Source organism: Ursus arctos, unplaced genomic scaffold (genome assembly GCF_023065955.2).
Source record: "Ursus arctos isolate Adak ecotype North America unplaced genomic scaffold, UrsArc2.0 scaffold_16, whole genome shotgun sequence".
Classification (NCBI taxonomy): Eukaryota; Metazoa; Chordata; class Mammalia; order Carnivora; family Ursidae; genus Ursus; species Ursus arctos.
Window position 1 is genome coordinate 56,246,754 of NW_026622830.1, and position 14,979 is coordinate 56,261,732.

At 56.8% G+C, this 14,979-nt stretch overlaps 1 protein-coding gene, 1 long non-coding RNA gene and 1 pseudogene across 2 annotated transcripts in view; 2 read left to right on the plus strand and 1 right to left on the minus strand.

The window, feature by feature from the left end:
• LOC125281993 (dual oxidase 1-like) overlaps window positions 1-458 on the plus strand; it is a 28,084-nt gene extending 27,626 nt beyond the window's left edge. Inside the window, 1 exon segment of the mRNA XM_048215897.2 lies at window positions 1-458. This exon segment is cut by the window's left edge and continues 312 nt beyond it. The gene's annotated coding sequence lies outside the window, so the exon portion shown is untranslated.
• Window positions 459-1,941: 1,483 nt separating this feature from the next.
• LOC125281994 (SH2 domain-containing adapter protein F-like) lies at window positions 1,942-11,930 on the minus strand (annotated as a pseudogene).
• Window positions 7,314-9,194, plus strand: LOC130543877 (uncharacterized). The gene is made up of 2 exons (XR_008959580.1): window positions 7,314-7,910; window positions 8,823-9,194. It is a non-coding gene; the product is annotated as an uncharacterized LOC130543877 (long non-coding RNA).
• Window positions 11,931-14,979: the final 3,049 nt, after the last annotated feature.

The window sequence follows — 14,979 nt, forward strand, 5'->3', positions numbered from 1 at the left end:
CTTGGAGAAGCGGGGGGCACTGTCTAGGAAACGGAGCCTGGGAGGTAGGAGAGCTCTTGTTACTTTGGGGCAAAGTGACACCTCTTCTTCCAAACTAAGAAAAAGCCTCAAAAGACTGGAGCTGAAAAGCCGTGTGTATGTGCACTAGGGGGCTGTGGGCCTAAGGACGGAGTGGGAGCACAGATGCTGGCATCTTGGAACTCCTCCCCCAAAGCCTCCCCCTCCTCTAGGCTCCCCACTGTCAAAAGGGCTGGCAAATGCCTTGGGGTGGGCTAGAGGCTGGGCCCACAGAGAGAAATCTACAGGAACCCCCTCAGCATCCTAGCCTAACAGCACAACTGATTTCTCCCCAGTTTTTAAACATGTGCTGTAGTCAGAATCTGGCCCAATATCTATGTCGTGCTCCTCAGGCCTTGTCTCTTCTTCCCACTGCAATAGTCTCCTTTACAAACAAACCACTTTTCTGCCCTCTGGTTTTCTTTATTCTGCCCCAGGATGGGGGTGGGCGCTGGCAAAGGAAGCTACTAACCAGCCAACTCACCCAGGCTGCTGCAGACAGTGTTCTGAACCTGCCAGCATCTACCGAATAAAGGAACCAGCCCAAGGCCGAGGGCTTTAGCTGGAGACCCCTTTCCCAGCTCAGGGGCACCCTTCCTGACCCAGGCCTCTCAGGGTGGCTCGTGTGGGGCTTCTCAAGCCTGACCAGGAAGGGCAGAGAGAGAAGGGATGGGAGTTCTGGAGAAGGTGGGCAGGGCACAAAGTGCGGGTGTGCGTGGCAGGACAGAGCAGGAGCCAGAGTTGGCCTGGCTGGCTCCAGGACCTCTGAGCAACAGCAGTGGACCACCCGTGCCTCCATGGGTCTTCCAGGTAAAGAGATGAAAGCACAAGGAGACGGATGAGCACATCACCTGAACACTCAGCCTGTTTTCTCATCTGGAAAGTGACTCATACCCTCCAAGGTATAGGGCAACCCTCTGAGGGAATTTCTAAAGCAGGGCCCAATTTCAAGTGAGCCTCTCGATTGTCCTCACCGAATTCTTACATTTGTCAGGTCACATATCCTCGATTTCGATGAAATAGCCGGGGATTAGAAAATCCGAACTCCCATGATTGACACTGCTCAGGTTCTGTAAAGAGGCCCTGGGACTGCGCTCCCAGAGCAGCGGATGTTTGTTCAGCCCCGCGGGGAGCCCCGTGGGGGCAGGAGGGCGGGCCTGGAGTGGGTCGACGGCAGTTGGGACCTGCGGCGCAGGGGGTATGCCCAGGGGGCCGGGCGCACAGGCCTCGGCCAGTCCAGCCCTGGGTGCGGCTGGGGCGTCTCCAGGGCCGGTCCGGTGTGGCCGGGCGCCCGCGACCCGCGGTTAGAGGCACGACCAGCAGGGGGCAGGCGCGGAGCGCCCCGCCAGGCTCGGCCGCGAGCCCGAAGCCCCGGCCGACGGGAGATCCGGGCCCAGACCTGCGGGCTGCACGTCTCCAGGGGGCGGACTCACGGTCGGGGGATGGGGGAGGCGCGGCAGGCCCCGCTTCCCCTGGGAAGAAAACGCGGTCGGTGCGCCAGCTTTCCCGCGTGTGCGGATGCGCGGCTTCCGCGTGGCAGGGCCGCCCGCCCCCTCGCCTGGCGCGCTGCCTCTTCGTCTCTCGGCGGCTCCCCTCCTCGCAGACGCACGGCTGTTGGCAGGAAATTGGACGCGCTCGGGGGAGCGGCCGTCGTCGGCGCGGCGGGGAGGGGGCGCCGCGCGGCCGGTCGGCTCCGGGTGCCCCCAGCCCGGCGGGAGCGGCGGGGGATGTTTTGACATCTCGTCTAGGGAAGCAAAGTGCTTTTCACTGCTGGCTTGGGTCGCTCCAGAGCTGATTTATGAACAGAATCTGCGCTCGCTTCGCCGCTCCCTCCCCCGGCAGCCCGGGGGGGGGGGGGGGCGGCGCTGGGGGCGCGGACGCGGCTGGGCCTGGCAGGACTGGGTTTATTTCTTGCATCTGGCCGGGAGCTGGGGCAGCCCGGGGACTGCGCAAGTTCCCTCCGGCCCGAGCCCTTCCCCTCCTCTCTCCACCCCCGAGGCCATCTCCGTCCTGGGGGGGGGGGGGTGTCTGCCTTCCCCAATCCCCTCACCAGACTCTGAACAGAGCCCGCCGGTGGTTTAGGGGTGGAGGCGGAGAGATGGCCAGGGCGCCCCGCACTGACCCAGGGGGAAGGCTGCCGTGGGGAAGGGGATCCCCGCCTGTGCCCTGGGGGCGGAAGCGGCGGGGAGCTGCGGATCTTAAACTCCTCCAGAGACCAGCGGCTCTGAAGCCCCCTTCATCCAGGGGCTATCCTCTCTCCCCAGGGATTCCTCTGTCCTCGCTCCAGACAACCTTTTACTCCGAGGCCCCAGAAGGCCTTCCCGTTTAGAATAAATTAAGGAATCTGCAGGTCCCACTCGATCTCTGGGAGAGGGGAAGAAAGACTTGACAGAACATGTCCCTGGGAAGGGCCAGCGCCCTCAGCCAGGGGATGGGCGCAGGCCTGGGTCCAGCTTTGTCACAGTGCCCGGGCCTCACATCTACAGAGTCCGAATGGCCACAGGATAGAGCAGGGACATGTGCTCGGCCCCCTTAATGGGCAGCTTGCGGCTGGTGTAGTGGTGCACGATTTCAGGGACGCTGCTGAAGGGTGGGCTGTTCTGGCCCAGCACGTACTTGTGTTCCTTGGTCCGGGACAGCTTCATGTGCATGAAGCCCTGACTGCTCCTGGGAAGAGGAGAGGAGACCCTGGTGAGTAGGGGCCCTCTCCAGTCCCCCTGCCCTCCCCCACGCCCGCAGCAAATGTGGCTGTTCTGAGCCAGCTGTGTGGGGAGGTGACTAGGGAAGGTGGAGGTCAGTCCAGAAAACAGAGAGGAGGCAGAGGGGATTTTGTGAGTAGGTAACCCTAGGCGTTGGCTTTGTGGTGAGGGCCCTGGGTGTGCCAAGAATGTGTGTGTAGTGAGTGTACAGGGCGTGTGCAGGTGGAAACTGGAGCGACCACCCTCCCTGCCCCAGACCCTGGGACCCGAGCACCGGTGCCCTCCAACCTGTGTGGCCAAAGCTGGTCTACCCTCTCCATCTCTGAGCTGTGGGGGATGACACCGGTGGGGGCTCCTAGTGACACATGTGGAGACACAAACATCCTTGGCAGGACCGTGTGTGGACAGATGTGACAACCGAGCGAATCTTGGTTGAGGCTCTCTCTTGCAGAAACCAGGGGAGGGGGTGAGCTAGCTGCTCTGGAAGCCCACCCCAAATCCGGGGAGGCTCAACCGCCTTGTCCTGGGGATATCCCTTTACCCTCCTGCTAACTGGGCCTTGGGCCAAGCCCCCAGCTCCTCTGTCCCTGCAGCCTGGGATGCCATCACCGGTGAGGCTGTAACTCCATTCCCTCCCTCAGAGAGAAAGGCTCCACTGCCTCTCCCAGCTCCCTGACACGATCCAGGAAATCCACATCAGTGCCTGGCCCTGCCCTCAAGACAAGGACCCTGCTGCTCAGAGCTCTGGCCGGCTCCCAGCTGTCCGGGCACCCTGTCTTAGAGAGAAAGCATGGGGGTGGGGCCCGAGCAAGAACAGTGTCTGCCCAAGCTACCAGGCCTGGTCCACAGCAAGGAGGAAGCAGTGTTTGGGGGAGCCCTGAAGCCTGAATACTTGTCTCTCGGGGCCAGAGCCTACCTGGGGACAAGTGCAGGGCTCAGAAACTAGTATGGGAGGTAGGACCGGTGAGGGGGGCCCTCATATGAGGTGAGGCTGACAAACCTCATTTCCCTCCCCTGCCTGCGTACAAAGAGGCTTCTGACGGGACCCATTTCACTGGGCCCACAAGTGAAGATGGAGAGTGGATGACTGAAGAGAGGAAAGGGATGACAGGAAAAAAACAGTCCTTTATCACCCATGCTTCCAATTCCTTCTCCCTGCCCCAGGATACTGTGCCCTAAAGCCTGCTGGGGGCCCCAGGCTGGGTGTATGTGTGTATGGGCGGGGGTGGGGGGATGGGGGGGCATCCTTCTTCTGTAGGCCCGAGATAATGGCTGAGGCTGACAGTGACCACGCAGGCCCTGGGGAAGGGAGCTAAGGGCCTGAGGAAAATGTGCAGTCCCTGGGGGTGGTAGAGAGGGGAGGCAGTGAGTAGTCCCCCTCCCCTGTCTGCCCTATGCCATGGCCCAGGCCCAAAGCTGTGGGCAGCAGCTTGGGCCTTGCTTTCCCTCTCCCTCTCACAGTTTGGAGAAAACCCCCTAACCACAATCCACTTGGGATAATCACCTCTCCCCAAAACTACATTATATCTTCTCCTTGAGGGACAGATCTGGCCAAAAAGGGCAATAAAGTGGCAACAAGCCTCCATCTGGATAACTGACCTCCTGGGATAAAGTCCCAAGCAGAGTCATTGCCCAACCCTCAGGAGTCTGGGTGGGACTAGCTGGGCGGTAGGGCCAGAGCTGACATGGCTTCTGGAGGAAGCTGTTTAATCACCAGTGAAAGCCCTTCCATTACAGAGAGCAGAGAAACCTTAATTGTATTTCAGAGAAGCCATTTATATGCAAGCGAGGCTCTGGCGGACAGCTGCTGGTGGGGCTGGATCAGCCTGGGCCGAAGCAGCACCCAGGCCTGCCTCCCCTTTTACTCCCCAGGATAAGGCTGAGCCCCGCCCTGCTCCTTTCACAGAGCCAGACCCTTGCCGTCTCAGCCTTGGACTGTTCCAGACTTGAGGACTGGTGGAGCGATGCAATGGAATAGTGCGGTTCTTGTAGTCCGACTGAACTGAACTGGGTCCAAATCCTGCTTTTGGCACTTTGTTACCTGGTGGCCTTGAGCAAGTCACATACCTCTTTGTATTTCTTTCTGTCTATAAGAAAGAGATTCATCTTCCAGGTCGGCAGTTGGTTTGGAGACGGTGTATACACGGCTCAGCACACAGTAGGTGCTCTGTGACTCTTAACTGTTAAAGCAACACACATTCCTAGGGTTATATCAGATTTTTGACAGATGAACTTTTCCTAAATGCTCCTTTGATTTTATGACAATTGCAGAGTATGAGAGCTGCAAGAAACCTAAGAGGTACCCATCAATGCATTTTGCAAAGGGAGAAACCAAGGCCCAGAGAGGTTCCATGATTTGCCTGGGGTCACAAAGCTAGTTTTATGAAACCCAAGAATAAAATTCAGGTTGTTTGACTCTAGACTGGCATTTTCCCATTATCTTTTAGTTGAAGTTCAATAATTATCCTCAAATGTCTGTTTAATAGTCCCACATTGCTGTATATTGCATTTGTTTGAAGTGGGGGTATACCTGTATTCTAATGCCCCTGAGAAATGTGGTAGGAGGTGGTACAGATGTCCCAGGAGTGATGGGGGCGATGCGAATGAACCCACCATCTGACAGGCTGCCATGTGGGGGGCAGGCTCTATCGGGCAGGACTCCTGGATACCGAGGGGAGGGCTGGCCATTCTGGTAGGAGGCCAGTACCTCTCTGTGTCTATCTACTCCCTAGGAGGAAGGCTGATGGGAAGGGAGCGCCCTGCCTCCCCCATCTTCCTGGATCCTTTAAAACTCAGTTATCAGCCACTAGCGCCCGGTCCTCCTGCCCACTTCTTCAGAGTGAACGATAGCTTTGTGTCCACTGCTCCACCCTCCTCCCAGGATCCAGCCTCCGCCTCCCCCTGCAGAGCCCCTCAGGCAAAGTTCCTATCTCCTTGCCGGTGCTTCAAGAACATCTGGACTGCCATTAGTAAAGATGAAGGTGATAATTTATTTAGCACTTAGCACCATGTTAAGTGCCTCCCATATATTATTTCATTGGATCCTTCCCTATAAGGTAGATATTATTATTCCCCTACTTTATAAGTAAGAAAACTGAGGCCCAGAGAGGTTCAGGGGGCCCCAGGGCACACAGCTGGTAAGTGACATAAACTTTGGAGCTGGACACTGTAGCTTGACTGTTTCCTCTAACGGACTCTGAGCTCCTTGAGGTCAGGGGAGGAGCCTCAGACTGCTCCAGGTCCCTAGGGCCCAGAGTCAGCAAAAGTTCCTGGGGATGGACTTCTCCCCAGCTTGGCTGGGCATGGGGGGAAGGTTGGAGTCTTCTCCTGTCCTGCTGGTTGTCTTCCCATGGATCCTCCTTGGTGCCATCCTCACAAGCTCATCCTGCCTACCGCAGGCCCACCCCGACTCACTTGAGGGACAGGGAGAAATCGTTCTTGCTGGTCTCGCTGTCGCACACCAGGTAGCTGGCCTCTTTGCACGTCCGGAGCACGTTCTCGGCATCTGTTCCACTGATGGCCCCGTGGTACCAGCTGAGGACAAGAGAGAGGAAGGGGGCATCTCTGCTGGGTCCCTCGCCGTCCTGGCCCACCCATTCTGGGTGTCCCCTGCAGGCAAGCCAGTGGCAGGAGGGGAAGGGAGGGGAGAGAGTCCCCAGCTGGACACAGACACTCACACCTGGTTTTCCAGAGGCAATGTTGGGTCTGTCCACTCCCCAAGGGGGCTGCTGGGCTCCACGTTTAGGGGCTTGGCTGACTTGGGGTTCCCTGCAGAGAGTCGGGGAGGTAGCCGCCCCTTCTCCTCCCGGCCAGGTGACAGGCAGCTCTTCTCAGATCCTTCAAACTGGGCTGTGGGGAATATACCAGTCATAGACTCTGAGGACCCTAGAGATAGAGCCCTATAGAATAACCAGGGCTCCACCATTTTCTGCCAAAAGGGGTCAAAGGAATGTTCTGGAAGGGTGGGACATGCTCCTGGGCTTGACTGGCTGTGGGGGTGGGGCGCAGCCCTCCTAGGCCACACCGCGCCTACCAGTCCCTACGCTGTGGGAGGAGAGGGGAGAGAAGCAACATGAGAAACCACTTAAACTTCTCCCTCTGGAGCAGCTGCCTGCCTTCCCCTGTTCCATTCCCCCTCCGGGAGGCTTCAGCGCCGATAATATCATTTCTTTCGCCTCCTCAGAGTTCATGACCGTTCTCCATATCACCCTGCCAAGCCATTCTGTCGAAGTGACTTATGCATTTGAGAACAATTATCCGATTCCCCTTGGTGCCATCCTGACAGGTTCATCCTGCCCCAAGCCGCCGCCGGCCCGCCCCTCCCCCGCCCCCAGGGCTGCTGCCCACAGGCTCCCCGCCCCCACCGGAGACACCCAGCTGAGGCGGCTCTGCCCTCCCAGACCAGGGCAGGCCCACCACTGAGCCAGCACGAGGGAGGAAGCCAGTGGGTCACATGAGCACAGGCACCCACGGACAGGCGATGGAGACCCTCCTTCATCCTGCATTTACAAAGTAGCCCTCACACTCAGGCACAAATGTACAAACAGGCGCTCACAAGCACTTGGCTGCCCGTTCTGTACCAAACTGACAGAGATGAAGTGTTCGGTGCTTCCTTTCTCCTCATTTGGGCTTTTTCTCTCCTTGTAGCACTTTCAGGACCTTCCTGTCTCTCAGTCACCAGATGCAAGGACCAGACCCGTCCCTTGCCCGAAGGGGTCAGACACTTCCTATGCTAGCATCACCCCCACCTCAAGAGTTACTTGCATTGCCAAAGGATTGGGTCAGGCAAAATACTCACAAAGAAGTGAATGTAAAATAGTGGATTTCTGTGGCATGGTGGGCAAGATATTTAGAAAGAGACTCCTTTAGAAGACACCTTCCCCACACCTTTGGGAGGAAGGAGGAATGTGTATTTTGTCCCTTCTTTCTTCCTCCAGGTTCTCCAAACCCTACCCCACTTCAGCTCTGCCAACCCAAGCCCACAGGGCCTGAGGTGTGAGAGGACATGTCACCCTGGCCAGAAGCTCCCACAGGACCCACCGCTGCCGTCCTCCAGGCTGGGCTCAGGGAGGGGTGAGGCTGGACCGGAGATGTCCCTGTCCCCGTCAGGCAGGGAGCAGCTTCTGTCCAGCTGTCCCACCGGCAGAGGCCAAGGTAGGTCTTTGATGACCTTAATGTCAACTGGAGCCAGTAGCAGGAGGGAGAAGAGACACAAACAGGGACAGAGAGAGAGACAGAGAGAGGCAGAGGTTGAGACACCAAAACCCAGAGCCAGGACACAGAATAGCCTAGAAAGGAGGAGGGTCAGAGCAGAGGCAGGGACGGGTTCTGAGGGGGGAGCAGGACTCTCGGAGGGTTGGATGGAGCCACAGTGACCACACCAGGCTGCGTAGTCGAAGGGGGGAGGCACAGGTAGCAAATAGCCGGAGGCAGAGTCTTGCCCTGCCAGCCGTGTGGGTCCCCTTCACTTGAACCCTCATAAGCCTCCAGGGCCCAAAAGGACCAGGAAAGGAGGAAACGAGGGACAACGAGCTGCCCTCGCCTCCCAGCACCACACCCAGGTTCCCACAGCCTCCTGGCACCCTCAGACTTGCCGCCCTTCCTCCTTTTCCCCACGGCCTGGGAAGCCATGGGCAGTGAGACGGACAGCCCAGCTCCAGGCTGTCATGAATACTCCGATGTGGGGGCAGATGTTTTATTGAAATTTACCCCCCACGCCCTCAATCCCGAGCCCTGACAATTAAGAGAGGGATGCCACTGGCGGCTGCAGGGCTGCTAACGAGGTTTCCTAATGACGAGCATAGATTTCCCCATTAAGCAATCCAAACAGTATTGATTCTGCAAGGAGACTTCTGGAGATAACGGTCCCACTCAATGGTGCATGCTTTACCGGAAACAAATCAGAAGCCTGTGGTTTCCTAGTCTGGCTGCCAGGGAGGGGAGGACAGGGCAGAGAGCTGAGTCCGGCTCCAGGATGAGCCCCGTGCCCAAGGAGGGGTGGGGGGCCCTGGGAGTGGGGGTGAAGTCGAATGGTATTTACATCCTTTATGTTCTCACCGAATCAAGAACCCAGGAGCTAAAGCACTCTCCAGGCTCTCCAGGCTGCAGCAGCACCCACTCAGACCACCAACACACACCTTCCCAGGTGGGACTCCAGGCCTGGGATAGGCGCTGGGGTGCTTGGTACAGGAGAAACCTAACCCTCATTCAACAAAGGGCATTTCTCACAGCCTCCCTCTCCCCACCAGTTCCTGCTCCTCCGAATTCCCCCCCCGGGGCACAGGCGTCCCTGGTCTGGCACAGTCTGCTACTGGGAGACACAGCTCTGTGATTCAGGGCTGGGTTCTCGAAAGGTTATACACACAGCCGTTTTCCTTGTCTGGGGTGTTCAATGCCTTCTTTTGTTAAATGTAAGTATTTAACATATGTCACAAGTTTTATCATTTTGTTTGGAATTTCTTTATTTTAAAATAGGCCCTGTCTCCCAAAAGACGGAAGTGGCCTAAGCCTCTTGGCCTCTGAGAGGTGGTGATGCAGGGAGACCCTTCATCCTCCTGTGCCCGTTCCCTGACCCTGCACACAGTGCCGCGCCCACACTGCCCAATTCACCAATCTCTGTGATGCGCTCAACCGTGCTTCCCTGGAGCCCAGCTGCTGGGCCTCCCCCAACCCCTGGGGTCCACTCCTTCCCTTCCCCTGGGCCTGGAGAGCTGTTTAGAGGCCCCAGCAGGCCCACCCTCCCCAGCCAGGGGCTTACCTGTAAAGGCTTTGGAAATCTGTTCCTTCTTCCACTCCCAGGGCTGGTCATACTCCTCAGGGGGCCTCTCGCCATCCTCTGGCAGCCGGGACTCCCGGGGCTAGGGGGCCCCCTCACCCTCTGGGGTGGTCCCCTCCTCCTCTGGCTCATAGGACGTGTCATATAGAGGCAGGGGCTGAGCTGCCGTCTCCTTGGAGCTCCGGATCTCTGCCAGGGCAAGGTGGCGGGGAGGTATGAGAGCATCCCTGGCTGCCCTCCTCAGCTCCTCTGGCAGCGCCCTCAGCAACACACCAAGCCTCCTTCAGAAGAGATGCCACTGGCTTTGGGGACCCAATGGCCGGACATCTGGGGTCCCTTGCCCTTAAAACACCTCTGGGGTTCCAAAAGCATGGGATCCAATGGAGGCCGGGGCAGAGAAGCACCAGAGTGAAAGACAGAAAGAGATCCTTAGGTGGCCAGCAAGGGCTTAGGAAATGAGGCTTACACGTTTTGGAAACGGAGGCAGGGTCCTCTCCTAATCCACCTCCTTTTGGCTACACAGCTCCAGTTCTTCCTTTGCATCCCAAGCAGTATCACTTGACAATCCGAAAATCCTTCTTCGTTGCCCAGATACTCCTGATCACTCCCTCCTTGAAACTGTCCCCTCTGACAAGTCATTTTCGTGGTTGTCCTCTCCCATCACCCTTGGACTCTTCCCCTGGCCCCTCTCGGTCTCTGTTCCCCAGAACCAGGTCTTAATTCGCCCACATCCTTGCCCAGTCTCATGGCACCCTATACACTTCCGGTTACCATCAAGATCTTTCACTTTAATGTTTCAAACTTGCCACTTTCCCCAGAAGTTCTTCTAGTCAGTTCTGTGATTCCCTTTTTGGGATCGCTGATCCCAGTGAAAATCGAATAAAAGCTATGGGGCTACTCCCCAGAAAAATGTGCAAATTTCCATATACAGTTCCAGGGCATTCATGGGCCTCCAAGGGGTACACACCCCTCTGATCTAAATAGGGCAGTCTCCCTCCCACTTTCTCCTTCTCCGTCCACTACACTGCTCTCGTCGGTCCTGGCCCCCGTTCAGCGTCTAAATTCCACCTGTTCACCACCAGTACCCGATGACTCTTACCCTCGTCACTCCACGTCTAGATTACTACTAGGGTGAACCTCCACTCTCCCAGCTCACGTTTCCACGAGCTCCGTGGAAGAACACTCCTGACCGCTCTCTGGCCCCCACCCCTCTCCCAAGGAGGGAGAGCAGCTTATCTGATCACCCGTAGATGCTCGCTCTCTTTCTCAGCTCTGCCTTCTGGCTCTTTCTTCTCCTGGCCCCCGTGAGAGGGCTTACAGCTGTGCCTCATGGCCCAAGCCCGAGTGGGCAAGTTTAACTCTGTGAAGTATTAAGCAGCCCATTGTGGGAGACATAGCTAAGTCATGTTCTCCAATCTATTTTATCAGTAATAAAACTGACATTCTTGTCTTCATCAGTCTGTTACCTTGATTTGACTTCTCAATGATCTCCAAGCTCAGGAGGGGAAGAAAGCCATGTTAATTATTGCTCCCTTAAAGCCTCAGCAATTTCCACAACTGCTAACTCATCTTTCTGATGCCCAGTTCTTCTGGTCTGTTCTGTACACCGCAGCCTCAATAATCCCCTTAAAATGCCATATTTATCCTGTTTCTGTCTTGTTTGAGAATTCATATTAGTTTCCCTCCTCTTCTGGAGCAAGTCCAAATGCCTCGTTCCAGCCTTTGAGGCCCTTCACTGCCCCTGTGGCCCCTCTCATCTTGGCTCCTCAGTATGCCCAACACTAAAACTACCCCTGAGCAAACCTTCCTTTCATCCTGCCTTGGACTGACTCACCCCTGTCCTCCTCTCGGATCACCCCCATTCACTCTTTCCCTGGATCCTCTCTTGACCTCTGCTCTGCTCCCCAAGACCAGGTCTTATTCGTTGCTGTCTGCCCCCGCTCCTTGACAGGCTTGCCCTTCTCAAGCCATGTGGTTCCAATTGCCATAAAGATGTTTCACTCTGACATCACATCATCTCAAGTTCACCACCTTCCCTAAAGTTAGTGATTCTCTTTTTGGGTTCCATGACTCCCGGTCCAACCACTGTCCTGCCCTTCCTGACTGTCCTCACTCTATCTGCCTGATCTTTGGTGGCCTTCTCTACCACCTCACATCTCAGGCACCACAGGCCATCGCTCCTTCTCCAAGACGACTCTCTTGAAGGCAGTGGCCAAGGACCCAAGGGGGTCCACGGTGGACCCATGGTCTCCAAGGACCCAGTAAAGGGATCATGGAACCACTCTTAGTCTTGTGGGTCCCAGAGCCTGTTGTGCAAATACCCAGGCTTCAGAGAGCAATCCCCTAGCCTGACTCCATCACGCACCAGCCATCATCTTTTGGGCCTCATAGGGCTCCATGTAGCCATCATTTTCAGGGACCTTCTCTGGGGCTCCTGAAGCTCCTGCTGGGCCTTCGCCAGTCTCCTGAACATCAAATGGGTCCGCGTAGTCTTCGAGGATTGCCAACTGTGGGAAGACAGTGAGGAGAGCAGGCTTCAGACATCTGAGAGACAGCTCTGCTTCTCCCCAGGTGCTTTGTCCATGGGAGTGAGTCCTGGAGAGAATGTCTTAGACCCAGAGCCCGAGGTATCCAAGGGCAGGCTCTGAGCTTGGATGGGGACAAGCTCTGGGTCTTCCTCTGCAGAGTCCCCTACTAGGCTGCCAGCAGAGTGGCAGATCTACCTTTTCTGTCACTTTTGTGCCTCTGGGCCATCCCGTAGGTTAAATGGCCAGGATGAAGCTCCGAGCATTAAGGCCTGCCTCAGTCCGGGTCTAGGCAGGGCAATAGAGGTGTTTAACACCAGATGGTTCAACAGAAGGAATTAATTCAGAGAGCCAGTTACAAAGGTGTTGGAGGAATTCAAAGAACAAGTAGGGAATAGCAGGCAGCTCAGAGATTAACTCGGTCCATGCCCACAAGTTCAATCCCAGATGCTGAACAAAGAAAAATTTGCGGACCAGCGAGAAAAGAAAAGCCAACTACTCACTTTATGGCACAGTTCTGCTGGTTTATCCTGAGAACATTCATCAGCATGTCATATGTGTATTATTATATTCATTTTAAGGAAACGGAGGCTCAGGGCAGGTAGGGAACAACGTGCCCAAGACCGTTCCACGGAAGTGGAGGAACCCAATTGGAACTTGTGTCCTTTGTGCAATATTATGCTGCCAACCTGCCCCCAGTGGGGATCTTGGCCGTTCTGGGAGAGAGACCACCTTAGGACAGCCCTGAAGAAAGCCAGGGTTTGGGCTCTGCTGAAATCCCCTGGTTCCTGGAGGACAAGAACAGGAAAGGCGTAGCCTTGACCCTCCACATCCCACACTGCCCCTTTCTCCCTCACAAGTGGTTCATGACCAACCCTCCGTCCCTGCTCCAGTCAAGGCAGAGCGAACTCTAAGCCACACGCCCTGAGGAAGAGCTCAAGGTGCTCAGGGCGGGGTGCAGCTGAGGACAATAGAGCTTTTCTCCAAGCTGGGCACAGGCTTCTCGAAGGGGGGAGGCTGAGGTGGAGACAGAGCCCAGCCCACCCAGGGCTGCCAGCACCTCGGGGGAAGCACCGCACACTGAGTTGATAGGCATTGACAGGAGGTGGCTCCAGGGCCTGTGGCATGAGGAGGGGTCACTCCTGCCTCTTCTCCATCCTTGGTGGAGGCTTTGGGTCTGGGCCAGATCAGGATTGTGGGAGCCAATTGAGCAGGGAGGCTATGGGGACTGATTGCCTGCCCACCACAGAGACTCCTCCTGCATGTTTTTTTTTTTTAAAGATTTTATTTATTTATTCGATAGAGATAGAGACAGCCAGCGAGAGAGGGAACACAAGCAGGGGGAGTGGGAGAGGAAGAAGCAGGCTCATAGCGGAGGAGCCTGACGTGGGGCTCGATCCCATAACGCCGGGATCACGCCCTGAGCCGAAGGCAGACGCTTAACCGCTATGCCACCCAGGAGCCCCTCCTGCATGTTTTTTGAGCCCCCCGCCGCCTGTGCTGGGCCTGGGAGGGGTCACAGGGATGGGGGGCACTGAGTCCCGGGAAGCTGCTCAGTGAGAAGTGCCTGGCCCAAGCCCCAGTCCCCCCAACTCTACAGAGCCCCCCCTCCCCCAGCCCTTCCCTGACCAAGTCAGTGCCCTTCCCACTGGAGTCCTGGGCTGGACTTGAGCTGTGACCCCTCCCAGGCCCAGCACGGGCCTCCCTGGGGCTAGCCCACGGTGCCTGTAGGCAACCAGGCAGCAGCTCTGTGGGCAGCTCAATGGCTCCTCTGTTCCATCCCTGACTCCACACCCTGCTCCAGGAAACCCTAGCCCCCCGCCCTAGGCGGGTCACCCAGAGGAGCCACCCACGGGGCCGGGAGTCCGGAGCAGAAGCAGAAACACCTGCTGGAAGGTTGGCAAGAAGGGCACCCACCCTGGGCACATAGGATCCCTGTCAGAGGCCAGGGCTGCCTTCCCAGTGGTTTCCAGGTCACGTGAGGAGGTGAAACTGCTCTGTGGGGGAAAGCTGCTTCTGCAGGCTTCTGACACCTTTGCTCTACCCTGACTTATTTTGTTGATGGGACCTTTACCTGACCGCTGTACTCACTGTGGTATACCACATCCGTCACAGGGCCTGGCACAGGGTAGGCGCTCAGTGCACATTTACTCGATGCTCCAAAGGTCTCCCTCTCCTCAGACTCTATCTTCTGGAGTGACACAGACTCTCAGATCCCCATTCGCCCCCACTCTGACCACTCTGACAGACCAGGAGCTGCTGTGGGAGCAGGCTGTCAGGAGAACCAACATTTTGAATGGGGAGCAAAGCCTCTGGTTCAAGAGCAAAAAGGAAGAACTGGCAGGAAAGGCCCCTAAAACCAGAGCTAATATTTAGGCAAACCCTCTGGTAGACAGAATGCTACTGAAAGGCTGAAATACTTCCAAACTAGTAGGCAAGTAGCTGCTGCTCAGAGGTCCCCTTGTCCCCACACCTCCTGCCAACCAGATCCCCTCCCTCCTGCCGTCTAGCAGGCTCCAGACCAGGCTCTTGTGCCTGTTCCAATTGGGCAGTGCCCCTCCCAGAGCCGCTGTCCTGCTTGGCTCTCCTTCCTGCCTCAGCCTCTCCTGAGATAGCTGGCAGGCCCACCATCTGGCGTGACCTTCCGCTCTGCAGCTGGACCCTGCTAGGAGTTCCTGACCCCACCCATGGGGCTTGCCAGTCCAAGGGGAGCTAGGAGGGGGCACATGCCACAGGATTTGGGCTCTGCAAGGTCCCCAAAGTCTACCCCTCCCCCTTTCCTCCATGTCTTCAGTTGACATCTGGAAGCCTCTGGTTTTTCTCCTGTAGAATATCTCATAGGATTGGGAAGAGGACAGTGAGTGTAAAAGTCCTTAGTTTGGAGGCTAGAATGGAGTCAGTGCTCGATAGATGTTAGCCCTGC